The following is a 15,413-nucleotide window of genomic DNA, read 5'->3' on the forward strand; positions in this document are numbered from 1 at the left end:
TCCACCTTCATGGAGCGGAAGGATGTAGGGCTGTCATCTCCCAATTAAATAAAAAACAAAAACAAAAAACAAAACAGGGATGGGATCCATCAGGTCTAGAGGACACATATAAAGAGCAGGTAGTAAAATACTGCACGGAGCGGCAGTAGCCACAGAGGCATTCACGGAGCGGGATGCCAGTGGCCAGTGGTAGGTGTCCATATAAAGAGCAGGTAGTAAAATACTGCACAGAGCGGCAGTAGCCACAGAGGCATTCACGGAGCGGGATGCCAGTGGCCAGTGGTAGGTGTCCACCTTCACGGAGCGGAAGGATGGAGGGCTGTCATCTCCCAATTAAATAAATAATAAAAAAACCCAGGGATGGGATCCATCAGTTCTAGAGGACGCATATAAAGAGCAGGTAGTAAAACACTGCATGGAGCGGCAGTAGCCACAGAGGCATTAACGGAGCGGGATGCCAGTGGCCGGTGGTAGGTGTCCACCTTCACAGAGTAGAAGGATGAAGGGCATCCATCTCCCAATTAAAAAAAGAAAAGAAAAAAAAGAAAAAAAAACAGGGATGGGTTCATGGGCTTATAGGTATTACCAATTATTAGGCTTTTCAATATTTGATGATAGTTAATGTGACTTTCAAGGCATTCTTCACTTTCGGTGCATGTCCGGCATGACTCCTTGCTTCAATGACAGGGGAAAAGAAAAACTGATACTTCACACATTTCCAGCATTGCCCTCTGCTTCATGGCAGAGAGCTATGCTGCCGCTTACCCAACTAATCAAACTTAATATTTCACTTGGAAGCAGCTCCAGCACTGCTCTCTACATTAATGGTGGGGGTGAAAAGGGAATTAGAACATAAGGTTACTAAGAGCCAAGAGAAACAGTTAAGTATGAGAACAAATGTGTGAAGCTTGCTGGGCAGACTGGATGGACCGGTTGGTCTTCTTCTGCCGTCATTTCTATGTTTCTATGTCTCCCAGCCTAGGGAGTGCCCACCAGCTGTCGGCATAGGCCTACATCAACCATGTCACAGTACAAGGGTCCATTTCCATTACACAATCACGTCTGCTAATATAGATCTTATGTTGCTTAAGTTCTGTTCCTCACATTAGGATCACAGAAAATCCCACCAAGGCTCTTGTTCCTTCAGCCCAAACAAGAAATCTTCAGAATCCCCTTTTTCCACTCTCAGTGACTCACACTTTACTGGCTAACCAGGACCAGTCATCCCATTGCTCTCTGGCTGTGAGATCTTCTTGAGTTGTCCCCCTCTCTTCCATGGGTCACACTGGAACCCCAGGACAGGATACAAACCCTTGCTGACTTCCATGGCTCCCAACAAAAAAAACTCCAGTTACTCCTTTTTTTCTCCTATGATTTCTGATTATGCTTGGGAAAGGCTGACTGTGCTGTGACTGTGATTACTGACTATGCTTGGGAGTGGCTGACAATACTGTGACTGAGATTACTGACTATGCTTGGGAATGGCTGACTGTGCTGTGACTGTGATTACTGACTGTGCTGTGACTGTGATTACTGACTATGCTTGGGAGTGGCTGACAATACTGTGACTGAGATTACTGACTATGCTTGGGAGTGGCTGACTATGCTGTGACTGTGATTACTGACTATGCTTGGGAGTGGCTGACAATACTGTGACTGAGATTACTGACTATGCTTGGGAATGGTTGACTGTGCTGTGACAATACTGTGATGTTTACTGACTATGCTTGGGAATGGCTGACAGTACTATGACTGAGATTACTGACTATGCTTGGGAATGGTTGACTGTGCTGTGACAATATTGTGATGTTTACTGACTATGCTTGGGAATGGCTGACAGTACTATGACTGTGATTACTGACTATGCTTGGGAGTGGCTGACAATACTGTGACTGAGATTACTGACTATGCTTGGGAATGGTTGACTGTGCTGTGACAATATTGTGATGTTTACTGACTATTCTTGGGAATGGCTGACAGTACTATGAATGAGATTACTGACTATGCTTGGGAATGGTTGACTGTGCTGTGACAATACTGTGATGTTTACTGACTATGCTTGGGAATGGCTGACAGTACTATGACTGAGATTACTGACTATGCTTGGGAATGGTTGACTGTGCTGTGACAATATTGTGATGTTTACTGACTATTCTTGGGAATGGCTGACTGCTGTGACAGTAATGTAACTATGAATACCGATTATGCTTGGAAATGGCTGACAGTACTGTGACTGTGATTACTGACTATGCTTGGGAAAGGCTGACTGTGCTGTGACTGTGATTACTGACTATGCTTGGGAGTGGCTGACAATACTGTGACTGAGATTACTGACTATGCTTGGGAATGGTTGACTGTGCTGTGACAATATTGTGGTGTTTACTGACTATTCTTGGGAATGGCTGACAGTACTATGACTGAGATTACTGACTATGCTTGGGAATGGTTGACTGTGCTGTGACAATACTGTGATGTTTACTGACTATGCTTGGGAATGGCTGACAGTACTATGACTGAGATTACTGACTATGCTTGGGAATGGTTGACTGTGCTGTGACAATATTGTGATGTTTACTGACTATTCTTGGGAATGGCTGACTGCTGTGACAGTAATGTGACTATGAATACCGATTATGCTTGGAAATGGCTGACAGTACTGTGACTGTGATTACTGACTATGCTTGGGAATGGCTGACGGTGCTGTAACAGAACCGTGATGTGATTTCTGACTATCCTTGTGAATGGCTGACTGTGCTGTGACAGTACTGTGACAGTGATTTCTGGCTATGCTTGGGAATAGCTGACTGTACTGTGACTGTGATGTCTGACTATGCTTGGGAATGGCTGACTGTGCTGTGACAGTACTGTGACTGTGATTACTGACTATGGTTGGGAATGGCTGTGCTGTGATAGTACTGTGACTGTGCTTGGGAATGGCTGAGTGTGCTTGGGAATGGCTGACTGTGCACTCACCAGCGCAGCTGCCTCTGTCTTGCCAGATCCGGAAGCCTCATGGCACGCCGACCAGGCCACAGCCAGGCTTTGCTCAGGCCTCCCAGCTGTCCCTTGGGTTCCCAGGCGCGAGTGCATGCACACGCCACGTGACCCCTTTTCAGGGTCCACTGCGGGAGGGTCAGGACTCCTCCTCCCAGGCCTCAGACTATTTAAGGCAAGGCCTGCTCCTCAGGCCTTGCCTTGGTTACACCTGGCTCCTGCTCGCCTTTGGAAGCTTTGTTCCATTGTTCCTGAGTTCCTGATCTACTGCCTGCTTCGGACCAAGAACCTTGCTTGCCTGACCACGAGATACGCTGCCTGCCAAGATCCTCGCCTGCCTGATCTCAAGAGACGTCATCCATTCAGACCCTCAGACTCGTCGCCTGAGCCTCCACGTAAGTCCAGCCGGCCCCGGTACCCAAGGGGTCAACCTGAGGGGAACGAGGGCTGGTATTGGTGAAGCCCCAGCGGGATCTCAGGCTTCTCCAGCCTCGCTGCCGACGGCGGGCACCCGTGGGTCTCCTCCCCACTGGTGGTACCAACTCCCATCGGCTCAGGATTCATGCTCCTAACAGCTAGCCAAGGCCATGGATCCGGCAGAGGCTTCCGCACTACAGGCGATTCCAGGACTCGCAGAAAAAATCCTCGAGCAACAAAAGGTCCTGGAATCCTTGGCAGTGTCTGTGAAGCGCCTCGACGCCCGCTTGGACTCAGTGGCCTCCACCTCCACTCAAGTTCCTACCGCACCTGGCTCCGCAGTGGTGGCCCCGGCTCCTCTCCTGGTAATTCCTTTACTGGCTCCACCACACTACGCGGGCGACCCACAGCAGTGCCGTGGGTTTCTCAACCAGTGTAATATGCACTTCTGCCTGCAATCCGCTCTCTTCCCAGATGGCCTGACCAAAACGACTTATATCCTGTCGTTGCTGGAAGGAAACGCTCTGGCCTAGGCATTGCTCTTATGGGAACGCTTAGACCCACTTCTACTGAACCTCCCAGGGTTATTGGAACGTTTCCAGGCCGTGTTTGAAAGCCCTGGTCGGCAGAATCAAGCCAGTACAGAGCTCTTACACATCCGGCAGGGCGGATGCTCTCTGATGGACTACACCTTGGAGTTTCGGACATTATCCACAAAGCTCCATTGGGAGGAGCCTTGCCTCCGCGCCATCTGTTTGGACGGTTTCTCGCCCAAAATTAAAGATGAGCTAGCAGCCCGTGATCTTCCTGCGTCTCTGGACGCACTGATTTATTTAGCGGGCAGAATTGACCGCTGCCTCCGGGAAAGGTCCCTTGAAATAGTCGGTGTCAGACGACGCTCCAACGGGCCCAGTCGACTGCACCCATCCTCGCCCGGTTCTCATCCGCAGGCTTCCATGGAAGGACCGACTGAGGAACCCATGCAGCTGGGCCGTGGACTGTTATCTCCCAAAGAATGCCAAAGACGTCAGCAGGCCGGACTGCTTATATTGCGGGACCTCAGGGCACCTCCTGGCCCAGTGCCCTGTGTGGCAGTCAAACTCCAGGGCCTAGGGTTCACTGAGGGAGTGTCCCTAGGCCTGACTTCACCAGTTCCCACACTGACTTTGCCGGTGACTCTTGTCATACGAGGCCGTGACTTGTTGACCCTAGCGTTGGTAGATTCGGGGGGCCGGAGGAAACTTCCTCATGCAAGAGATCGTGGACCAGTTGCTAATTCCCACGCGACCTTGCCCTGTCCCGCTTACGCTTTCCTTGATCCACGGGGATCCTCTGCCAGGGCGGGTCACACACATGACCATTCCCCTGGAATGTCATATCGAACCTTGCCATCAGGAACGAATCTCTTTTTACATTATCCGGAAGGCCATTCACCCGGTGGTCCTGGGAATCTCTTGGCTGCAGCGACACAATCCGCGCTTCGATTGGACATCCCTGCGACTCGACCAATGGGGTCCCTCCTGTCACCAGAGATGCATCCTTGTGACCATGGACACCTCCAGCAGCAATGGCTCCGATGGCCCCAAGGGACTTCTTCTGCAATACGCTCAATACGCCGATGTATTCTCGAAAAAGACGGCCAACACCTTGTCTCCTCATCAGGAGTTTGACTGCACGATTGTCCGCGCCCGAAACACAAGCTATGTCCGACTACATCCAGGAGAACCTACAGAAGGGCTTAATCCGCCATTCCAACTCTCTGACTGGAGCCAGCTTCTTTTCCCTGGGGGAAGAAGAATGGCTCCCTTCGCCCATGTAGAGACTACCGGGGTCTAAACGCTATCATGGTGAAGGACCGGTACCCACTGCCTCTGATAACCGAGCTATTCGACCGATTACAGGGGGCCCGAGTGTTCTCTAAATTGGACCTCCGAGGGGCATACAATCTTGTCTGGATCAAAGAGGGCGATGAATAAAAGACAGCGTTCAACACCAGGGATGATCACTATGAATACTTGGTCATACCGTTGGCCTCTGTAACGCCTCTGCCGTCTTCCAGAAACTTATGAACAAGATCCTCTGAGACCTTCTGTATGCCTGCGTAGTTGTATACCTAGACGACATCCTGATCTACTCTAAGAACCTGCAAACCCATCGCCAGGACGTCTGACGAGTATTGCAATGACTGCGAGAGAACAACCTGTACGCCAAGCTGGAGAAATGCTTCTTTGAAAAGACCTCCCTGCCTTTTCTGGGGTACATTGTGTCCAACCGCAGCTTTAGTATGGACCCCGCTAAACTCAAGGGTATCAAGGACTGGCCACGACCCATGGGGTTACACGGTCTCCAACGGTTCTTGGGGTTTGTCAATTACTATCAGAGTTTAATCAAGAATTACTCCCAACTGGCTGCTCCTCTGACCGCCTTAACACGTAAGGGAGCTCCCATAAAAGACTGGTCGGTTGAAGCCCTGGACACCTTCCAGGGCCTTAAAGACGCCTTCCTGCACTGACCTGTCTTCGCCATCCAGACCGTAGGCTTCCCTTCATTGTTGAAGTGGACACTTGTTACATCTGTCGCTGCCCGACGTCTCCACTCCGCCCACCTTACCTTTTTTGCAACTCATCCCGCAGCTGATGGACGTCTGGCTGCCACAGCGTCTGCCTGCTGTCCTTTCCGGCATCCCTGGTCCAGCTTGGGCGCTGCATCCCGCCATGTTGTCCAGGTACCATAGGGCGCGCGCACTGCGCAGCCCTGCTTCTTATTCTCTCTTTGGTGCGAACCTCAGGGGCGTCCCCCTGTGATGATGTCATGCATCCCGGATACAAAAGCCTACACTTTTGCTAGCTAATCGAGTTAGCAAGGGAATCCTTATGGATGGGATTCGCTCTCCATACCTAGCTACTAGGGGTGTGCATTCGGATTGACCACATTAGTAAAACGCTACTCATATTTTTTTTTAACTTAAAAAATTGATTCGACATAAACGATTGGATTTCCCACATATCCAACTAGATATGTTGGATATGTGGGAAATTGCGATTGTTGAGCCAAAATAAAAATATAAACCCCCTCACCCTCCTTAATCCCCCCCCCCCCCCCCCGACTTACCACAACTCCCTGGTGGAGGAGTGAGGACGCCATTTCTGCAATCCTTGGCGAGAAGCATGTGACGTCGGCGGCACGTCGAGTGACGCCGGCGAGTTCGCGCCGGACGGCTCGTTCGGCCCAAAAAGAACTTTTGGCCAGCTTGGGGGGGCCTCCTGACCCCCCCAAGCTGGCCAAAAGTTCTTTTTGGGCCGAAACGAGCCGTCCGGCGCGAACTCGCCGGAATCACGTGACGCCGGCGTCACTCGACGTGCCGCCGACGTCACATGCTTCTCGCCAAGGATTGCAGAAATGGCGTCCTCACTCCTCGCTCCATCACCAGGGAGTTGTGGTAAGTCGGGGGGGGGGGATTAAGGAGGGTGAGGGGGTTTAAATTTTTTTTTTGCACATATGTACATATACCCAACTCATTGGATTTTTTTTATGTCCATATTGGCCGCAAGTGGGACCCCCTTTCGGACATAAGAAATATGAACATAAAATTTTGCTCTGCACATCCCTGCTAGCTACTCTGCCTCTCCAACTTTTGGACTTTATCCTAACGGGGTACCCGCTTCTCGGGAGCCTCTCTCATTTCTTGCAGGTCGCTATCAGGAACCGGTACTCGCTTCTCAAAGGCCCATGTTCCCTGACTCGCTGCCTGAACTTATCACTTCTGCTTGGAAGAAACCGCTGCCTACATCATCAGTGAGTTACCAACTTTATTTCCTCAGAGCTGTTCCCTGGAACCAGGTACTCACTCCTCGAGGGCCTGCCTCTATTCCAGCTTCTGTGTCACCTTCTGGGAGAAACCGCTGTGTGAGTAACTTTACCAACGAGGCTCCATACCAGAACTCTGTGTATGCTCCACTGTACTCACTATCTCAGTTTTCTCCACTACAGCACAGCCATAGAGGGAATCGCTGTTCCAGTATCCTGAGGAACCCTAAGCCCAGCCGGGCTTCATCTCTACTACACTAACTTGCCACCTCCGTGGCTTCTCAACTCTGTCTAATAAAAGATATAACTCTGTGTTGTGTGTCCCAAAGCTGAGCCTGACCTGTGGCCCCTCACGGGACTTCCCCCTGTGTGTGTGGTCAGCTGCCACAGTGTCAAAGGGTCCACCCAAAACCTTACAAACAATAACAACACTTCATCGGAAGGAGTCACTCCAGCCCAGCGGAACTATACCATTGGCGACAAACAACTCCTGGCCATTAAGCTTGCATTTGAAGAATGGCGCCAGTGGCTGGAGGGTGCCAAGCACCGCATAACGGTCTATATGGATCATAAAAATTTGGAACATCTGCAACAGGCTCAACGCTTCAACCCTGCCAGGCCCCGCTGGACCCTTTTCCTCAACTCACTTCGATTTTGACCTGCGCTACCTGCCAGCATCCAATAATGAGCGTGCAGTGCTCTCTCTCGCTCATTTTCAACCGAAGAGCAACCCAAACCAGCGAAACACATCATTGACCCGGCACGGGTTATCGTTGCGACAGCACAAACAATCCCACCAGGGAAGACGGTTGTACCACGCAGACTCCGAGACCGTGTACTGACCTGGGGACACGACTCTCGTTCCACCGGGCAACCTGGATGGGCGAGGACCTTGGCTCGACTGCAACAGTTCTACTGGTGGCCCAGTATAACCAAGACATTATCGCATATGTAGCCTTGTGCCTGACCTGCACCCAGCAGAAGTCGCTGACAGGCATATCATGGGGTCTGCTGTAACCCTTTCCAGCACCCAGCGAACCCTGGACACATCTGTCGACAGATTTCCTGGTGGAATACCGTGATCTGTGTCACTGTTGACCGCTTTTAAAAAATGGCACACTTTGCCGCCCTGCCCAGCCTCTCGTCAGCTCCCCGACTAGCACAATTATTTGTGCAGCACGTCTTTCGACTCCATAGTCTCCCGCAGCACATCACTTCAGATCGTGGTCCTCAGTTTACTGCCAAATATTGGCAGAGTCTTTGCAAAAGTTTCCACATCACACTGGACTTTACCTCGGCATACCACCCACAAGCGGCCAAGCAGAGCGGACCAACCGGGCCCTTAAACAATTCCTCCGGATGTACGTTAATGCTCACCATGATGACTGGGCCAATTTGCTCCCGTGGGCCGAGTTTTCACACAACTCACACCTCTTGCATTTGCCACTGGGAGCCTCTCTGTTCCAAATCATCTACGGCAAGCAACCCACTCTCTCCATTACCTTTGCCTCTATCTGTTCCTTCTCCCACTGCCCAGATGACAGCCAAGAATTTGAGAGGACTTTGGACTCAAGAATGCAAATTGCTTCAAAAGGCAGGCAACTCGGCCAAAACATTTGCTGACCATCATCACCGACCTGCCCCCCCCCCCCCCCCAGTACCGTCCAGGACAGAAGGTCTGACTCAGCACTTGCTTCATTCGCCTGAGGGTTCCATCAGTGCACCTCGCATCTCGCTATATTGGGCCATTCTCCATTCTCTGGCAACTGGGGTCAGTGACCTACCAACTCCATCTCCCGTCCATCCTCAAAATTCACAATGCCTTCCACACCTCCCTGCTGAAGCCCCTGGTACTGTCTTGGCTCTCCAGAAAACCCCCCCGAAACCCCGCAAATCTCCGCCAAGGAAGAAGAAATCACCTATCAAGTCTGGGAGATCCTTGACGTTCGAAAAAGGGCCGAAGGTGGGAGTATCTGCTCTCATGGAGGGCTTTGGCCCAGAGGAGAACTCCTGGAGCCTTCCATCAACAATCCTCGACAAAATGTTAATTCAATAGTTTCACAAGGATCACCCCAAGAAACCCAAACCCCTGGGGGAGGGCTTAGGAAAGGGGGTACTGTTATGGGAACCGGCAGCGGAGGCCCGCGACCGGCCCCCTACCTCACCAGTGCAGCCACCTCCATTTTGCCAGACCGGAAGCCTCGTGGCGGCCGGGAACCCCCACAGGCACGCCCTGCCGCACTGCCTCCTCGCCGGGCCGCCCATGCCTACCCTGCGCACCGACAAGGCCGCAGCCGGGCTCCACTCGGGCCTCCCAGCTGACCCCTTTTCAGGGTCCACCACAGGAGGGGCCAGGACTCCTCTTCCCAGGCCTCAGATTATTTAAGGCAAGGCCTGCTCCTCAGGCCTTGCCTTGGTTATTCCTGGCTCCTACTCGCCTTTGGAAGCTTCGTTCCATTGTTCCTGAGTTCCTGATTTACTGTCTGCTTCGGACCAAGACCCTTGCCTGCCTGTCCACGAGATATGCTGCCTGCCAAGACCCTTGCCTGCCTGACCACGAGATTTGCTGCCTGCCAAGATCCTTGCCTGCCTGACCATGAGGCACACTGCCTGCCAAGACCCTTGCCTGCCTGTCCACGAGATATGCTGCCTGCCAAGACCCTTGCCTGCCTGACCACGAGATTTGCTGCCTGCCAAGATCCTTGCCTGCCTGACCATGAGGCACACTGCCTGCCAAGACCCTTGCCTGCCTGACCACGAGATACGCTGCCTGCCAAGATCATCGCCTGCCTAACCTTGAGAGACGTCATCCGTTCAGACCCTCAGACTCATCGCCTGAGTCCCCACGTAAGTCCAGCTGGCCCTGGTACCCAAGGGCTCAACCTGAGGGGAAAGAGGGCTGGTATTGGTGAAGCCCCAGCGGGGTCTCAGGCTTCTCCAGCCTTGCCTGCCAACGGCGGGCACCCGTGGGTCTCCTCCCCACTGGTTGTACCAACTCCCCCATTGGCCCAAGGATCCACGCTCCTAACAGTGATTTCTGACTATGCTTGGGAATGGCTGACTGTGCTGTGACAGTACTGTGACTGAGATTACTGACTATGCTTGGTAATGGTTGACTGTGCTGTGACAGTACTGTGACTATGATTACTGATTATGCTTGGGAATGGCTGACTGTGCTGTGACAGTACTGTGACATGATTTCTGACTATGCTTGGGAATGGCTGACTGTGCTGTGACAGTACTGTGACGTGATTTCTGACTATGCTTGGGAATGGCTGACTGTGCTATAACAGTTCTGTGACTGTGATTTCTGACTATGCTTGGGAATGGCTGACTGTGCTGTGACAGTACTGTGACGTGATTTCTGACTATGCTTGGGAATGGCTGACTGTGCTGTGACAGTTCTGTGACTGTGATTACTGCCTATGCTTGGGAAAGGCTGACTATGCTGTGACAATACTGTGACTATGATTACTGATCATGCTTGGGTATGGCTGACTGTGCTTGACAGTACTGTGATTATGATTACTGATCATGCTTGGGTATGGCTGATTGTGCTTGACAGTACTGTGACTATGATTACTGATCATGCTTGGGTATGGCTGACTGTGCTTGACAGTACTGTGATTATGATTACTGATCATGCTTAGATATGGCTGACTGTGCTTGACAGTACTGTGACTGTGAATTCTGACTATGCTTGGGAATGGCTGACTGTGCTGAGACAGTACTGTGACGGCTGCTGTGCATGGGGACTGGAGTGGAGTTAGCAACCAGGGCTTGCAGCCATAGCCGCCATCACCTATAGGATCAATAATCCCGAATGCATCAAAAACAACTTCGCAGCACCAAACATCATAAACATAACATGACATCATAAACAAAACTGTATACCGATCATCCAGAATATCCCCAGCCCTGAACACATCACAGATAGAATCCCAGGCAGTAGCCATTGTCACTTACCAAGTAGCCAACCCTCACCGTACTTTCCCTCTGGGAATTGGGTCCCCAGAGATGAATGTGCGAGAATGTAGGCGTCATGGCAGCTCCCAGGATACTTCGCTACAACATTTAGAATCCGAAGGCGTGCATCGCAAACCACTTGTACATTCATGGAATGGAAGTGCTTGCGATTCCGGAACGCACTCTCTTCATCCAACTTGGGGGTAAACGCAATATGAGTGCAGTCGATAGCGCCCAACACGTTCGGCACCCCCGCAATACCCATGAACCCACTGCGGATCTGTTGCAGCCCAGCTGCATCCGTAGGATAGACGATGTACTTCCTCATCCGCTTCATCAGGGCCTTCAACACCCGTGAACGGAGGCCTGTGTCATACCTGCAACGACACTCACGGGGTTTTGAAAACTTCCGGTACCAAAAAAATTTAAGGCACCGAGAAGTTTAGTCAACCCTGGCACAGCATGGTTGCGATTGGCCTGGGGATCTAGCTCGCAGCGCAGATCTTCATAGAGGAACAAGATTGCCCGTGAGTTCAGCCGGTAGGTTCGGACAACATCTCGCTCACACATGCCAAACAGAGTTGTCCATGTGCGAATGAAACGTCCTGGCCTGCCGATGGCCTGCTGATGGCCTGGCCTGCCGATGGCCCGGTGCTGTGCCTGCATGGAATACAACAGAGGCAAACACACGAAATTCAAATTAATAGACGAACACATATAAATCCTTTAACAACACATACATGGATATGCCACACTGTGGACTCTCTGGTGTACAGTTTGAATGGCAGCAGATAAAAATTATTTAACAGAGCAATGGGGCAAGAAAGGGAAAGATAAACCTCCTCCACTGTTCAGAGTTAACTATCAAACTTTACTCACAGCAATGTTATTCAGTTTTTTTTTTTAATTGATTTCAATGCAGATATAAGTGAAACACAATCAGTGACATTTTAAAACAGAAAATATATACAGATTGAAAAAAGAAGCATGGGCATGAGTTAGGGGGAGATGTACATGCATGGATCTGCAACACTGTATTCTCAAGTTTGTATTCTTAAATCAGCTATGCGTTCTTATTTCAGCGTCTACTACAGCCTTATTCTAGATGCAGGAGGAAGGTTCCGTATAGCCGTCCGTATAGGCTGTCCATATAGGGCATCCGTATGGGCGTCCATGTCTCCGCTGGACCCGGAGCCTCAGGACGCCTAGCGGACGCCCATCTCTCCGGCGTCCGTAGAGGCGTCCATGTCCGGAGCCTCAGAGACGCCCAGAGATGGATGGATGGTACAGTTCAACCGAAACATACCACATACCTCCTCCGGTCTTGCTGCTGGGCTCCCCTGTTCGCCTTCTCCAATCTGCCGAGCATTTCGAGCGTTTCTCATTCGAGCATTTCGCTTCTCAACCAAATGAAAAATAGCGCCAGAGCAATAATATGCAAGTTGTTCATGGCGCTGTCGGGTACGAAGCTGACCGAACACCACACTAACGCCAGGGTCAGGGTAGGCGGTAAATATGCAGGTTAAAGACGCGGCAAATAAGCAGGTTAAAAAGGCGATAATCTGGGCGCACGTTACTGTATCGGAGGGAATAACTAAATCGTTCATTAACATATCATATACATGCGGCGGGCGGAGACGGATACGCATCCATTTCGGCAAGCGGAAAGGACGCGTAAAACCGGAAACTGAATCGCGGGTTAGCCTTGCACGTCCAAAGCGGATTAAAAACATGGTAACCGCGGCCGCGCTTTACCGTATCTGCCCGTGTGCTTGGGAATAGCAGGCTGTTCTCTTAATCTGATACTGTTCATGCAGAGCAATAAATGAAGCCTATTGTTCTCACAGTGCCAGGAAAACGGGACGTTGGAGAAAAGTCAGCCCCATTTGACCCTGTAACCACAGCCCCGAAGCAGCGGGCTGCCGGTGTGATCTTTAGTGCTTTCATTGCATTAGGTAGCAGAGGGGACCGCAGGGTAATGGCACCACTTCTGTTAGGAACAAGTACAATTAAGCAGGCAATAAAAAACCTTTCACTGTAACCAGGTAGGAGAAAAATACAGAGTGTCAGGAATCCGTAGTACAACAGACTCCTCGGAAAGTGATGGGCGGGGAGTCCAAATCAGGGCGAGGGAATGTTTAATAGTGCAAACCTCAAGTTATTCAGGCCCTGCAAGGAACTTTAAAACATTTTCCAGCACTAGAAATGTTTATTTATTAGTTTTATATACTGACTCGTCTCTTCCCAAGCGCGCCACAGCTTCTCTCGTGCGAGTTTTCGTTTTGGCAGGGTGAATAATGGCCCTGTCTTGTCTCCATCACAGAGAAACCGTCAGACTTCAGGCAGCCTCTTCACAAGGAAATTCAGCCGTGTGAGTGTTTGTGCGACCGCGACACAGAAAGTCATCGGATATGATGAAAGGCAGGCAGTTTGTGACTCTTGCTATCACGACTATTTCCAGAGTTAGGGAGAATTGTGCGGGGGTTGCTGAAAGATTGTAAACAATGAAGGAATGGTAAAATCATAGTTTTACTGGTTGCTATACATGCTTTTGAAATAAAAAGCATGCTATACATGCTTTTGAAACAAAAACAAAAAAAAAACCCCAAAACCCTGCTGGTTTACTTTCACTTTTCCTTCTGATCATTGCTCTGTGCTCCATTAATATCTGAGTTCTCTGTGAAGTAGAACTGCTCAGTTTATACCTTTCTCTAGGTCTGTTATTATATAATAATTATAATTGGTTCCTTGCAAACTGTCTGTTTTTTAAGATCCAGTATAACTGCATTTCTATTTTGTATAGCTGTTCTTTAATAATCTGCTTAATATTGGCACAGAAGTGCTGAGGGATCTTTAATATCTAAGAACTGGAAGGTTCCTAAAGGTGTCCGGTTAAAACCAGACTGGGTGTGGCAGAGAAGCTAATTAGTGACCTGGCTAGAGCATTGCAGACTGCTTAGTGGAAGACCAAAAGAGGAATCTTCTGTTCCCGGTGCAGATAAGGCTGTCTTAAAATTTGAATTAATATATAGTAGAGAATCTGTGCATAATAGATATCAGTGTTTCTTAATATTCCTCTACTGGTGATTTGATTTACTAGCCTCTGAGCGCTGTGTAATAGGAAAGTCTCTCAATTTCCCTTCTTTCAAGTGCTCTTACTCTTAATTTCTGTGGTGCTCTTTCTGGGGAAAAAGTCTCTCAATCTCCCTTCTTTCAAGTGCTCTTACTCTAAATTTTGGTGGTGGTCTTTCTGGGGGAAAAAAACAAACCACAAAAACAAAAAAAAAACCCCAAAACCCTGCTGGTTTACTTTCACTTTTCCTTCTGATCATTGCTCTGTGCTCCATTAATATCTGAGTTCTCTGTGAAGTAGAACTGCTCAGTTTATACCTTTCTCTAGGTCTGTTATTATATAATAATTATAATTGGTTCCTTGCAAACTGTCTGTTTTTTAAGATCCAGTATAACTGCATTTCTATTTTGTATAGCTGTTCTTTAATAATCTGCTTAATATTGGCACAGAAGTGCTGAGGGATCTTTAATAGCTTAAGGACGAATAAAGTTCCAGAAAGTGTCCTGCTCTACTCAGCTTGTCCCAGGTTCAACTGTTTGTTTCCCTCCCACCCACCCCTGGCCTTAGATTCTAATATAGACTGACTAAATTAGCATTAGCAACAAGATAAATTAGTAAATTGTTACCATCTAAGAATCACCAACCCAAAACTTTACCAATATGAGAACTATCCTTTGCAACTGTTGTGGAGCCTTTATTCTGAGGGAAAACATCTGGAAACGTAGAACTTGCCCAATCTGTGCACAACTCTCTTCTATGAAAAAGGAGCTGACTGAGGTTAAAGCTCAATTAGCTTTAATTACAAAAAATACACCCACATTGCATTACTCAGAAAATAATTCCCCAATACCAAAGAATAACCAGGAGTCAAGAAAAAGAAATACAGTAGGCTCAGGTAGGATTACACATGTGTCCCATAGTCACCCATTCGTGACAGATTTGCAGCCAACAAGTATACCCCCCCACTCAAGCAGGTCATTAAGTAAATCATTAAAAACCAGGATTACAGTGGGCTCTGGTAGAATTGGACCAGTTACTAGGAGACACACACAGTATCAAATGCAACAAGAACAAAAAGCCTTCCCTATATTAAAAACTGAAGTCCTAGAGAAAAACATTGAAGTGTTACCAGAAAAGAGAGAAAACCAATGCATGC

This window comes from Rhinatrema bivittatum, chromosome 14 (genome assembly GCF_901001135.1).
Source record: "Rhinatrema bivittatum chromosome 14, aRhiBiv1.1, whole genome shotgun sequence".
NCBI lineage: Eukaryota > Metazoa > Chordata > Amphibia > Gymnophiona > Rhinatrematidae > Rhinatrema > Rhinatrema bivittatum.